The sequence below is a fragment of the Triticum aestivum genome, chromosome 6D (assembly GCF_018294505.1).
Source record: "Triticum aestivum cultivar Chinese Spring chromosome 6D, IWGSC CS RefSeq v2.1, whole genome shotgun sequence".
Classification (NCBI taxonomy): domain Eukaryota; kingdom Viridiplantae; phylum Streptophyta; class Magnoliopsida; order Poales; family Poaceae; genus Triticum; species Triticum aestivum.
Genome location: NC_057811.1, coordinates 261509650 through 261523823, shown reverse-complemented (window position 1 = coordinate 261523823; position 14174 = coordinate 261509650).

Genomic DNA, 14174 nt, shown 5'->3' with positions numbered 1-14174 from the left:
AGAATCAAAAAGGGATATTTCAAGAGAATCAACGGGATCATAACAATCGTCATAGCAATCATCCTTCTATAAGCACGAAAGGAAATTAAACAATGTATGAGTTGAAGAGTTACTCTCATTAGAAGGTGGGCACGGGTAGCTAATCCGCTCTTCCTCCTTTTGTTCTTCGCTCTCCTCATCATCTTTTTCATCCAATGAGCTCAAAGTTTCATCAATTCCTTCTTCCATAGACTCCTGCAAAATATTAGTCTCTTCTTGGACAGCGGAGGAGTCCTCAATATATGGTTTAATATAAGGATTAGAAGATAATTATCATAGCAATATTTGAGTATGGCCAAATTTTCAGATTTGTAGAGAGTAGCATCACACTCTTCAATAAAAGAAGCAATTTCACAAGTACCCCTAAAAGCAACAAATTCTTCCATTTATTGAACATCATAGTAATTATAAACACCCTTAGTATATGAAGATACGATTCCATTACCACTAAACTCACATTGGTAAGGAAGGTGTTTCTTGGGGTTTTTAGAACAACAAGTACAATCATATATTTCACATAAATTCCAAGCATAGCACTGCAAATGATGTATTTGATCCAGTAAAAGTTTCCCTTTTTCAGATATGCGGTGTCGCACATAACAAGCATGCTCATCTAAAGATTTGCCCTCAACTAAGCTAGTTGGGGTTTCAGCACGAGCACATAGGGATCGAAGATGATCCAAGTAAAAAGCTTTAGGTGTGTGATAGATTTTGAGTGGTTCTTAACCATTGGTTCAGTAGGTACAACTAATTTTTTTGGTATTTTGCATTTCCTACCCATAACTAAAGATAGAAAACAACTAAGAAGAGCAAATACAAATTACTTAGTGATAAAGCAAACAAGCACACACGAGAATATTCACCCCATGCTATGACTCCCCGGCAGCAGCGCCAGAAAAATGTCTTGATACCCACAAGTATAGGGGATCAATTGTAGCCTCTTTCGATAAGTAAGAGTGTCGAACCCAACGAGGAGCTAAAGGTAGAACAAATATTCCCTCAAGTTCTATCGACCACGGATACAACTCTACGCACGCTTAACGTTCGCTTTACCTCAAACAAGTATGAAACTAGAAGTACTTTTGTAGGTGTTGTTGGATAGGTTTGCAAGAAAGTAAATAGCACAAAAATAAAATGTAGGGGCTGTTTAGATAAAGACACAACTAAATTAGTTTTAGTAAAGAGCTTTTGTCACGAGAAAGTTATTTGTCCCTAGGCAATCGATAACTAGACCGGTAAATGTTATTGCAATTTTATATGAGGGAGAGGCATAAGCTAACATACTTTCTCTACTTGGATCATATGCACTTATGATTGGAACTGTAGCAAGCGTCCGCAACTACTAGAGATCATTAAGTTAAAACCCAACCATAGCATTAAAGTATCAAGTCCTCTTTATTCCCATACACAAACAACCTACTTACTCGGGTATGTGCTTCTGTCACTCACGCCACCCACCATAAGAAAATCATGAACATATTGCAAACCCTACAGCGGGGATCCCTCACGCTTGTGCGACACGGAGAGCACCATAGGACAGCACCAATAATAAAACATGCAACTCAAACCAATCACGATCATCAATTAACCCATAGGACAAAACGGATATACTCAAACATCATAGGATAGCCATACATCATTGGGAAATAATATATAGCGTTGAGCACCATGTTTAAGTAGAGATTACAGTGGGTAAAAGAGGGTTTACACCGCTGCATAGAAGGGGGAAGAGTTGGTGATGATGGCGGTGAAGTTGTTGGTGAAGATTGCGGTGATGATGATGGCCCCCGGTGGCACTCCGGCGCCGACGGAAGCGAGGGGGAGAGGGGCCCCCTTCTTCTTCTTCTTCTTCCTTAACCTTCTCCCTAGATGGGAGAAGGGCTTCCCCTCTAGTCCTTGGTCTCCATGGCATGGGAGGGGCGAGAGCCCCTCCGAGATTGGATCTGTCTCTCTACCTCTCTATGGTTCAGTGCTCTGGTATTCTGCCCTTTCACCGTTCCTTATATATGCGGAGATCCGTAACTCCGATTGGATTGAAACCTTCGCCCAGATTTTTCTCCGGAAATTAGCTTTCTTGCGGCCAAAGAAGAGCTGTAACCGCCTTACGTGGGGCCCACGAGGGTCAGGGGCGCGCCCTAGGGGGGTGGGCGCGCCCCCCTGCCTCGTGGCCCCCTTGGGCACCGTCTCGGGTTGATTCTTCTTCCCAGATATCATAAATATTCCAAAAATATTCTCCGTCCATTTTTATCCCGTTTGGACTCCGTTTGATATGGGTTTTCTGCGAAACATAAAACATGCAACAAACAGGAACTGCCACTAGATCAATATGTTAGTCCCAAAAATAATATAAAAGTTGCCCAAAGTATATGAAAGTAGCATAATATTGGCATGGAACAATAAAAAATTATAGATACGACGGAGACGTATCGAGGTGGGCCACCAGCCAGCCACAACGGTGGTGTCGGATTCAGGGTTCCGCAGACCCTTGAGAGGTTCGAACTCTGGGGTGCGTGCGAAGAACTCGTCCTCCCCAGTCTACCCGCACACCCGATCCACAGCTTAGCTAGACGAACCCAATGAACAGGAGAGGCAGTAGTTTATCCTGGTTCGGGCCACCTTGCGGTGTAATACCCTACTCCATCTTTGTGGTGGATTGCCTCGAGGGGCTGAGGATGAACTAGTACAGTAGTTGAACAGCCTCACGAGCTGAGGTGTTCTTGAGCTCGATGAGCTGGTGGATGAGAGGATGGTCTGAATGATCCGCCCCCCTCTATGGTGGTGGCAAAGTCCTATTTATAGTGGCCTTGGTCCTCTTCCCAAATGTAGGCAGGAAGGGATCCCACAATGGCCAAATTCAAAGGGAGACAACAAGTACAAGTTATCCTGACAAAAGTAGTCTTTGCCTGCAAAAGCCTCTGGTGGTGACGCCGCGGTGGGCGCCGTGATGACCTCCGTCCTGCCGTCCTGGCGGTCTTGGTCATGTTGCACCGATATGGAAACCTTTGCTTGATTCCTCGGGACCCCGCGCCTGCGCTTGCCTCCTTAGCACCAAAGAGGAAACTGGTACACTGCACCCGCCTGGCCTTGGTCATCATGGCTCACGTCACACGAGCCTCGCGAGGTGCACCTTGCATAGATATCTCTGCTCCTCGGGAGCCAGCCTGGTGAGGCCGCCCCCAGGGAGGTCTTGGTGTCGTCCGCCTCGCAAGGCTTGGCCCCTCGTGAGGGTCTTGGGTTGTTGTTTCTGAAGCTGGGCCATATTGGGCCGTCGACGGAGCCACGCCGTGGGCCGCAGACATGCAAGTCTGGGTACCCCCGTGTCGGTGTACAAAAGTGGGGGCCCTTTTTGTACCCCTTTACTTGTGCACGAGTAGTCAGAGCCGCGCCCGCGGCCACACTAAGTAGGGCAGAGGAGGGAAGCCAAAGGCACAAGACGGGCAAAGCAACGCCAAAACCAGAGACACAAAGAGCAAGAGGGCGAGGTGGACTCCCCTGGCAAGACCCTTGCCGGGGAGGCCTCCGCAGCCTCGGCAAGAGCCTGGCCGGGACAACTTGCCCAACGCTAGCAGAGCGCGCCACCCTTGAGCCCAAGCGTTCCAACACCTTCAACCACATTGGAACCAAGGCTCGGGAGGCACCTGCATGGTGGCATGCAGATCTTTGTGAAGATCATAAGCACATAAGACCAGATGAGGACCAGAAGACGATGATCCTCGGCAAGATCCTTGCCGAGGAAATCCACGAGACCCCCGGCGAGATCCTTGCCGGGGATGACGGCGATGCCACGGCAAGACCCTTGTCGGGGCCCCGGCAAGACCCTTGCCAAGGACACCTGCGGGGCCACAACCAGGCCCATGTCTGCCAAGACTCCACCGCCATTCCCATACAGCTGCGAGCCCAACCAGCTGGGCAGGCACCTGCGCGGCGACGCGCGGCCTCCAGGCCAACTCAGCAAGCACCTACGTGGTGGCATGCAGATCTTCATGAAGACTCTGCCACCGCGCGAGCCCAGCAGCCAGCCAACATGGCACTACAACGCCTCATCAACACGGACGCGCGTCAGAGCCAGGCGAGGCGGCGACAGCTTGGACGAGCTTCCTTGCCGTCCCCGATAAAGCAAGAAGGGCACGTCGGCAGCGCATTAAATGCGTTTGTCCGACGCTGCCAGAGGATAGACTTAACCAGTGTGTACCTTTCCACCTCCTGTGTGCCACTGTTGGCACCCCTTTTGTCTATAAAAGGAGGCCCGAGACATACTGGAGAAGGATTCGGATCTTTTGGACGACACACGCACCGCAGCTAGTTCGAGAGCTCAAGAACACTCAAATATACACCAAGCAGGACTAGGGTATTACGCATCCTTGCGGCCCGAACCTGGGTAAACTATCTTTGTGCTGGCTACCAAACCCGCTCTTTGCACAACCCCGCACCCGCCAACCCTAGAAGGTATCCTAGTGATTCCATAGGTGTCGTTTCCACCGACATCTTTGGCGCGCCAGGTAGGGGGCGCAGTTGTGAAAATTTGGTCTAGAAGTTCTTCATCGCCATGGCTCCCAAGAAGAAGACGATCACGGCGATCGGTTCATCCGGAGCCGAACGGCCTGTACCAGTACGGGCGAGTGGTGGGGCGGTCGTGGAAGGAAGCCGAGGCGCGACGCGCGAACAACCACATCGCCCTGGCAGTCAAAGCCTAGCGAGCGGCGTCATTCGTGCGCGAGACGACGGGCCGCACGCCGCCGAATCCGAAGACGGAGCCGGGCCCCCCGCAGGTGGCGCGGGACCCTCCAAGGGCGGCGGCGTGCCACCCATGGGCGGCGCGGCGACTTCCAAGACGCCTACGCCGGCGCCCACGACGCGCTCTTCCCAGGTTCTGTGCGACGAGCAGCGTCACCACGCTGGTGACCCCGGGCGCCACCATGGGAAGAGTCCTGTACCTCATCGCGCGACGTAGAAGGCCGGCATGCACGCCGAGGCGCTGGCAAAAATGGCGCGCAGCCGCAAGGCCGTGATAGAGCTCCTTCTAACGTGGTTAGAAGTCGGAGCGCGTCACGGTCCACGCATCTTTCGCCGCCACCCACGCCAGCAGAAGCTTTGGCGCGCGCAGTTGCTCCTCGACTTTCCTCCTGCTGCGGAAAAGCTCGACGAGTGGAGAGCCACCATCCGGAGCCTCGTTGGTGTTGCCAACAAAGATGAGCTGTGACCAGCGGGGCCCTCAGGCCGGCGCTCCGTCGTGCCACCGCATGCCAGTGGTGGAAGGACCGGAGGAGCTACGGCCAGGGTGCACTCTACCCCCCCATGCCAGCCACCGCGGGTGTCGGTCCATCGTGATGACGCTTGTGATAACTTTTCCATAGCATCGTCCGACCCACGGACCCACCGCGATCAGCGCCAAGTTCTTCGGGAGAGAGCCCATGAAGACGCTCAAACCACCTTGGAGCGCCGGCGCGAAGCACGCCACCAGTCAGATAGGCGGGCAGGGCCCACTATGGACCACCCAGCACCGGGAGGCTCTGGCGGCCTACCCTACGAGGTGGGTTGCCTAGCCTTTACCCGTGAGCTGCGACAGTTCCAGTGGCCCTCCCACCGCACATTCAAACCCGACGTTGGCGAGAAGTACAACGGCAAGACCCACCCGTCGGAGTTCCTCGGCATCTACACCATCGCGATGTAAGCTGCTGGGGCTCGCGATGACAAGGTGCTTGCCAATTACTTCCCGTTGGCACTTAAACCCAATGTCATGTCATGGTTGATGCACTTGCCGGCGGATTCCATTTCTTCTTGGTCGGATTTGTGTCATGAGTTCGTTGGCGCCTTTACTGGAGGCCACCAAGCTCATGGACTGGCAAGCGATTTGCATATCATCCCCTAGAAGGAAGGTGAAAACCTGCGCAAGTACATACAGAGGTTCAGCGGGGTGCAGTACAACATCCCAGATGTTCAGCCCGCCACCGTGATCAGCGCATTCCATCAGAATGTGTGCAACCACAAGATGCGTGAAGAGCTCGCGATCAACAAGGTCAAAGATGTGGCCGAACTTTGTTCTGGCCGATAGGTGCGCTCGAGCTGAAGAGGGGAGGAAGTACCCCGGCGAGGACACCGGTGCGAAAACTGACTCCACAGATGAAGACACAGCCGCCCCGACGAAGAAGGGCCGGCGCCGCAATAGGAAGCGCAAGTGCAAGACCGTGCTTGCCATCGAGGGATCCGAGGACACCGGCGCTGCCAAGAAGGCCAAGGCAGACGACCCCGGCAAGGAAATTGCCGAGTGCGCCGCTTGCCGGGCCTTGGCGGCTGCCGACAAGCCAGGAGGCTCCGACAAGCAGTACTGCAAGATCCACCACCCCAAGGGCCACGACCTCCAGAATTGCCGACAAGTTGAGCTGCTTGCTTTGAAGCAAAAAGCTGAGTATGAGAGGTGGGACAAGGAGAAGGGTCAGGATGGTGTTGAAGGATCCTGCAAGAAGCGTGGCGGCCAAGGAGGTCGCCACGACAAGGATAACCAGCAAGAGAGGCCCGCCCGGGGCCGCGATAAGAAGCAGGAAGATGACGGTCATGACGAGGACGACGAGTCCGGCGAGCATGAGTTCCAGAAAGCTACGGAGGCCATATGCATCGACGGTGGCTCCTCGCTGCACACCTCTCACCGAAAGCTGAAACAGTGGGCGCGTGAGATCACAGCAGCGGAACCATCATTCGATGCTCAAAAGCCACTGAAGTGGTCAAGCACGCCTATCATTTTTTACACCGAGGACCACCCTGATCACACAACTGCGGTCGGGTGTTTGCCGTTGTTGGTTTCGCCAAAAATACGCAACCTTAAGGTGACAAAAATACTAGTTGACGGCGGGGCCGGTCTGAACTTGATCTCACCTGTTGTGATCAAAAGGTTGCAGATTCCTGATGGAGACCTTGAAGAGACGGGCACATTTCAAGGGGTCATCCTGGGAAGGAGTCGACCGAAGGGTAAGGTCACGCTGCCCGTGAGTTTGGAGGCGAGTTGAACTATAGGACAGAGAGGATTGTTTTCGATGTAGCCAAGATCCCCTTGCCCTACAACAGGATCCTCGGCCGCCCAGCACTAGCCAAGTTCATGGCGGCCTCACATTATGCCTACAACACGCTGAAGATGCCTGGGCCGATGACCATCGTCACCGTCCCCTCCGACAAGAAGGATGCGCTGATCTGCGCTTATCAACTCTACCAGGAGGCAGTTGCAGCGACTGCCGCCAAGGCACTTGCTCCTGCCGCCGAAGCCCCGGGGGCGGGGGAAGAAGACCAGCAAGACCTCTCGCACCTACTCCGGCAAGCGCACCTCTTCGGAGTGTTGTGCTCCTATCGAGGACGTGCCAGAGAGCTCCACCGGCAAGAGCAAGAAATCCAGAGCTGCACCACCAGAGACGAAGCAGGTGTCGTCAAGGAGGATGACACGGGAGGGGCTTTCACCATAAGCTCCTCCCTTGACAGCAAATAGGAAGGCGCGCTCGTCACCTTCCTGCGGGCGAATGTCGATGTGTTTGCATGGCAAGCATCCGACATCCCCGGCGTTCCCAGGGAGGTGATTGAGCGCCATCTTGCTGTCTGTCCTCATGCGCGACCCGTCAAGCAGAAGGTCAGGAAGCAAGCTTTGGAACGGCAGGAGTTCATCACGGAGGAGATCAGGAAGTTACAAGCGGCAGGCTTGGTGAGGGGAGTACTTCATCCGACGTGGTTGGCCAATCCGGTGGTGGTGCGCAAGGCAAATTGGAAGTGGAGGCTGTGTATTGATTACACAGATATCAATAAGGCTTGTCCGAAGGACCATTTCCCGTTGCCGCGCATTGACCAGATTGTTGACTCCACGGCCGGGTGCGACTTGTTATCGTTCCTTGACGCCTACTCAGGATACCACCAGATCTTCATGACGAGAGAAGATGAAGACAAGACAGCATTCATCACCCCATGTGGTACGTATTGTTTTATACGAATGCCTTTTGGGTTGAAGAGTGCTGGCTCAACGTTTGCAAGAGCAGTCCAAATTGGTGTTGAGCCTCAGCTGCATAGAAATGTGGAAGCTTATATGGATGACATAGTGGTTAAAACCAAGGACAGGGCAACACTCGTACAAGATTTAGAAGAGACGTTTGCGAATTTGCGCAAGATCAACCTCAAGCTGAACCCTAAGAAGTGTGTCTTCGGCGTTCCGTCCGGCAAACTTCTAGGGTTCTTTGTGTCATAGCGTGGGATCGAGGCGAATCTAGACAAGATCAAGGCCATTGAGCAGATCGAGGCACCTAGGCAGATCAACGATGTACGTCGGCTCGCTGGCTGCGTTGCCGCCATGAGCACATTCATCTCCAAGTCTACTGAACGTGCCCTTCCCCTTTTCAAAATCTTGAAAAAGGCGGGCCTAATGGAATGGATCCCAGATGCCGAGGCAGCCCTGCAGGATTTGAAGTACTACCTTACCTCTAGGCCAATACTGGTTGCGCCTAAACCACAAGAACCATTGCTGCTATATCTAGCGGCAACGAACCAAGTGGCTAGCGCCGCGCTAGTGGCACAAAGGGAGGTCGACGAAGAGGCAGTGGCAATGGCAGGGCTGGCGGATGGCAAACCAGAACTCCCCCCGGCAGGGCCTGGTGCCGGTAAGGCAAGGCCCCCGGCAGAGTCTGACACTGGCGAAGCAGAAGCGACACAACCAAATGAAATACTACAGAAGAAGAAGATGATGCAGCACCCGGTTTACTTCGTCAGCTGCCTCTTGCAGGGGGCTTGGTCAAGGTACTCGGGTGTGCAGAAATTGCTCTTCGGCCTCCTTATGGCCTCGAGGAAGCTGCGTCATTAGTTCCAACCACACGCAATCACCGTCGTCACCCGCTTCCCGTTGCAACGGATATTGCATAACCCGGACACAACCGGGAGGATTGTGGAATGGGCTTTCGAACTGTCGAGCTTCGATTTGAAGTTTGAAAGCACTTCGACAATTTAGAGTAGAGTCTTGGCGGAGTTCATTGCGGAATGGACCTCAACGCCCGGCGAAGAGATTCAGGAGACCGCTCTCCCCGGCAAGGAAACAAGTCGCGACTGGATTATGTACTTTGACGGGGCTTTCTCGCTGCAAGGCGCCGGTGCTGGTGTGCTGCTCGTCGCACCCACTGGAGAGCACCTCAAGTATGTAGTCCAGATGCACTTTCCCAGGGAGATGCCAACAAACAACACTGCTGAATACGAGGGGTTCCTTGTCGGTCTCAGGATCGTGGCAGACCTCGGAATCAAGAAGATCATCGTCAGGGGTGATTCACAGCTTGTCGTCAAGCAAGTTAACAAAGATTATCAAAGCCCATTGATGGAGGCCTACGTAGATGAAGTGAGGAAGCTGGAAGAGCGTTTTGACGGTATACAAGCGGAGCATGTTCCACGAGTGGAGAACGGCATCGCCGACTACTTGTCGAAACGTGCTGCCTTCAAATTTCCTGTGAAACCAGGTACTTTTGTGCTTCGATTAACTCAACCGTCCGTTGAACCATCGACAGGCAGAACAAGCGGAGGAAATCAGGCCCCGGCAAGTACTTTCCCGCTGAGCTCCCAGGAGCCGCCGGCAAAGATGTTGTCGTGGACACTGAGCCTGCCATGGGGCAACAGACTCCGGCAGGGCGTCAAGCCCTGGCCGTAGAGACAGCCGCTCCCATGGCAGAAGAAATGCCTTTGGTCCTTGTCGTCGAGCCCTAGGCTCCGGCATGGGCACAGCATACCGTCCGATTCCTCCAAACAGGGGAACTCCCTGAGGAGTAGGAAGAAGCAGAGAAAGTAGCCCGTCAGTCTGCCATGTATTAGTTCGTCGACGGCATTCTGAACAGAAAAAGACCAAACGGTGTGAAATTGAAGTGCATTCCCCGGGAGGAAGGACTGGAGTGGTTGGCAGAGATACATGGAGGCATATGTGGCTCCCACATAGGGTCGAGGGCCCTTGCCGGCAAGGTATTCCGGCAAGGTTTCTTCTGGCCCACAACCCTCTAGGATGCAACGGCACTAGTAACCAAGTGTGAAGCGTGCCAGTTCCATTCAAAGAAGCTTCATCAACCAGCTCAAGCTCTCCAAACAATCCCTCTTTCCTGGCCATTCTCGGTCTGGGGGCTCGACATACTAGGCCCCTTTCCCCGTGCTGTCAAGGGCTTTGAGTACTTGTACGTTGCAATCGACAAGTTCACAAAGTGGCCGTAGGTGGAGGCAGTGAGAAAGGTGACAACACAATCAGCCGTCAAATTCTTCAAGGGGCTAGTCTGCCATTTTGGTGTGCCAAATAGAGTCATCACCGACAATGGCACGCAGTTCACGAGCCGCATCTTCTTGCAGTACATCCAGGAACTCGGCAGCAAGGTCTGTTTTGCCTCTGTTGCACATCCATGAAGCAACGGCCAGGCTGAGAGGGCAAACGCTGAAGTATTGCGAGGCCTCCGGACAAGGACTTTTGATAGGCTACATAGGTGCGGGTGATGCTGGATTGATGAATTGTCGGTGGTTCTTTGGTCAATCAGAACGACACCAAATTGAGCCACCGGCCGGACACCTTTCTCCCTTGTTTACGGGGCAGAAGTAGTTCTCCCCACAGAACTCACGTACGAGTCACCCCGAGTGCTCGCTTATGATGAGTTTGAGCAAGAGAAATTGCGGCAAGATGACAGAACGCTCCTTGAGGAAGATCGTCTTCAGGCGGCTGTGAGAGCAGTGCGCTACCAGCAAGCCTTGCGTCGCTACCATAGCCGCAAGGTTCATGCCCGAAGCTTTGGAGAAGGCGACCTTGTTCTTCGGCGTGTTCAATCGGCCAAGAATTCCAACAAGTTGACACCAAAGTGGGAAGGCCCTTATCGGGTAATATGAGTCACCAGGCCCGGCGTAGTCCGCCTAGAGACCGAAGATGCTATCCAGTGAGCAACTTCTTGAACATCGAACATCTTCGCAAGTTTTACCCATAAGGCGCGGTTGCCGGGCTCCCCGGAAGACCACCTTTTGTACAAGCCTTGCCAGCGAGGCATGTAACCCTTTTTACAAAGCCAGGCGCAGACCCTGAGCATAAATAAATGAAGCGCTGGCGCCCTAAGTTTTAGCATGCATGCTAGGTTGAGTCTCTCCCTCGGTTAGGGTTGATAGTGCTTAGCGGCGACTAACCCCTAGCATAGAGGTCGTGTGTGCATCTCTCTGTTCCTTCCCGTCCTTTTTAGGTTCGCAAGGTGCATGGACATTTCTGCTGAGCTGTTTGGAGGAAAGAGAACAGGCCAGCGCCCCGACCCCGGCAAGCCAAGGTTGCCGGGGGCTGCGGATCCAAAGGTCCTACCGCGGCAAGCCAAGACTGCCGGGGGCTGCAACATCAGATAAGTTTTTAATTCCCCACTCCCTACTTCCGTATGAAACTTGAATGTACAAGACTTCGCTCACTCTTATACCATCAAGCTCCCTCTTTCCCATGTCCAAAAAACCTTACTTTGGGTGGGGACTTGGTCGTAGCACGGTGGGAAGGGAACAGGCGAAGGGCACAATCCTGCTTTGCCCCTACCTCTGCCATGGGCGTGAGTGTTATCGAGCTATTGAGCAGGAGGACGGCAAGGACTGTTGCCGGGTTACAATGTTTATCTTAAGATAACGAGGACTCGTTCCTTGGTGTGACCCCCGCCCACGCACAAAAGAAACCCGGCAAACACCCTTCTTTTCATTCATACGTTGTTAACAAGTACAATTCATACGGAATGTATACACAAGCGAGGGGATTACAAGGTCTAAATTCTACTAAGGCCCGTAGGCTTACAAACTAAAAAAGATAAGTGCCCCGTGATCCCCGTAATTGCCCCTTTCCTCCCAGGTGCGGCAGGTGAAGGCAAAAAGGGAGCGACGGGGAACGCGCCAATGGAGAGCTTGACCAGGAAGGCCCTCGGCAGGGCGTGTGGCCAAGGGAGGGGCGACGCGGTCAGTCAGAGTCGGAGTCGGCGTCCCCCCACTCGGCGCCCTCGTTCTCACTGTCACTGTCCTCCTCGTCACTTCCACTTCAGGAAGAGTCTTCGTCATCGGAGGAGCTCTCCACGCAACACTTTAGGCGAGTCCCAAAGTCCCCAAAGACCTTGACGGAGAGCAGTCCGTTCTCCATTAATTTGAAGTAGAGAATGAGCCCCTCCGTCAGGCTGTGGACACGAGCAAAGGTCTTCCATCTGCGATGAAGATACATGACGTGAGGGGCGGGAAAGTCGCCATCAACCCGCGTGCCGCCATTCCCGCAGCCCCTCATATGCAACCTTAGAGTCTGTGGCAGATCGAGCTCCATCTCCCGAGCGAATGGAGCAGGGAGACGAAGACGATGGCGCACTAGCCAGTGCAGGCTGATGAAGAACTCGTGGGGCTGGTTCCCGACGTGGCCCTCCATTGGGGGAGGGACCGCTAGCGAAGGCGAGGCCGGTGCACCGCCCCGTCCTCCTCTTCCCCGAGCGCCACGGCGACCTCGGCCTCACCCCCTCCCCCTTGCTCTCGTGGCCGGCTCCGCCGCCACGAGCTCTTGTGAAGGAGGGGCGCACTGTCGAGCGGAGACCCTCGTCGCCACCGTCGAAGTGCCGGCGCGCCCTCTCGCCATAGCAGAAGAAAGAAAGGAGCCAAGGTGGAAGGAGAAGGGTGATGAAAGAATGAGGGGTGCCATCCCCCTCCCCTTCTTATAATGGGGCGGGGCCGGGGCTCGGCCGCCCCACTCAACCAATCCGGCCATCAGGGGCGCATGGAATCGAGACCGACCCGCTGCTCCAATCAGCGGCGACCCGGTTTCCCGCCTTGTCATTTAAGGCCCGTGCCCCCCCGCATCCGCCGCCTACCATCTTCGAGGCATGGGGGACACTTGGCGAGCAAGCAGAAATCGAGGGTGAGTGAGGCGACCATTTTCCACCCCGTGATCGTAGGGCACGAGCGCCATGAAGGCCACGACTCGAGTCCACTCAGTAAATGAACCGCGCCCCTGCGTTTTCCTCTTTTTATGGGGAAGGTGCGAGCCACCTCTTTACCACGATGTGATGCATGAGGTCAGGAACCGCCCCACGCATGACCCCCACGTCACGCACGACCCTCCACGTCGTGCATTCAACGCAAGTCATGGGGAAGCATAGCGGGCGAAGCAGTTACTGTGGTAAAACTCCAACCCGCCTGCCCGCGCACCGTTCTGGGCCTAGCCCAACAACGCGTTGCGCTTATGTGTGACCCAGGCCCGGGGGCTCCTGTCGGTGTATAAAAGTGGGGGCCCTTTTTGTACCCGTTTACTTGTGCACGGGCAATCAGAGCCATGCCTGCGGCCACACTAAGTAGGGAAGAGGAGGGAAGCCAAAGGCACAAGACGAGCAAAGCAACGCCAAGACCAGAGATACAAAGAACAAGAGGGCGAGGTGGACTCCCCCCGCAAGAGCCTTGCCGGGGCAGCCTCCGCAGCCCCAGCAAGAGCCTTGCCGGGGCAACTTGCCCAACGCCAGCAGAGCGCGCCACCTTGAGCCCAAGGGTTCCAACACCATCAACCACATTGGAACCAAGGCTTAGAAGGCACCTCCATGGTGGCATGCACGTCATTGTGAAGATCATAAGCACACAAGATCAGATGAGGACCAAAAGACGACGACCCTCGGCAAGATCCTTGCCGAGGAAATCCATGAGACCCCCGGCGAGATCCTTGCCGGGGACGACCGCGATGACACGGCAAGACCCTTGCCAAGGACACCTGCAGGGCCATAACCAGGCCCACATCTGCCAAGACTCCACCCCCGTTCCCATACAGCTACCAGCCCAACCAGCTGGGCAGGCACCTGCGTGGTGACGCGCGGCCTCCAAGCCAACTCAGCAAGCACCTACGTGGTGGCATGCAGATCTTCGTGAAGGCTCTTCCACCACGCCAGCCCAGCAGCCAGCCAACGTGGCACTACAACGCCTCATCAGCTCGGACGCGCGTCGGAGCCAGGCGAGGCAGCGATAGCTGCGACGAGCTTCCTTGTCGTCCCCGATAAAGCAAGAAGGGCACGTCGGCAGTGCATTTAATGCATTTGTTTGATGGTGCCAGAGGATAGACTTAACCATTGTGTACCTTTCCACCTCCTGTGTGCCACTGTGGCGACCCCTTTTGTACTACACAAAAGGAGGCCCGAGGC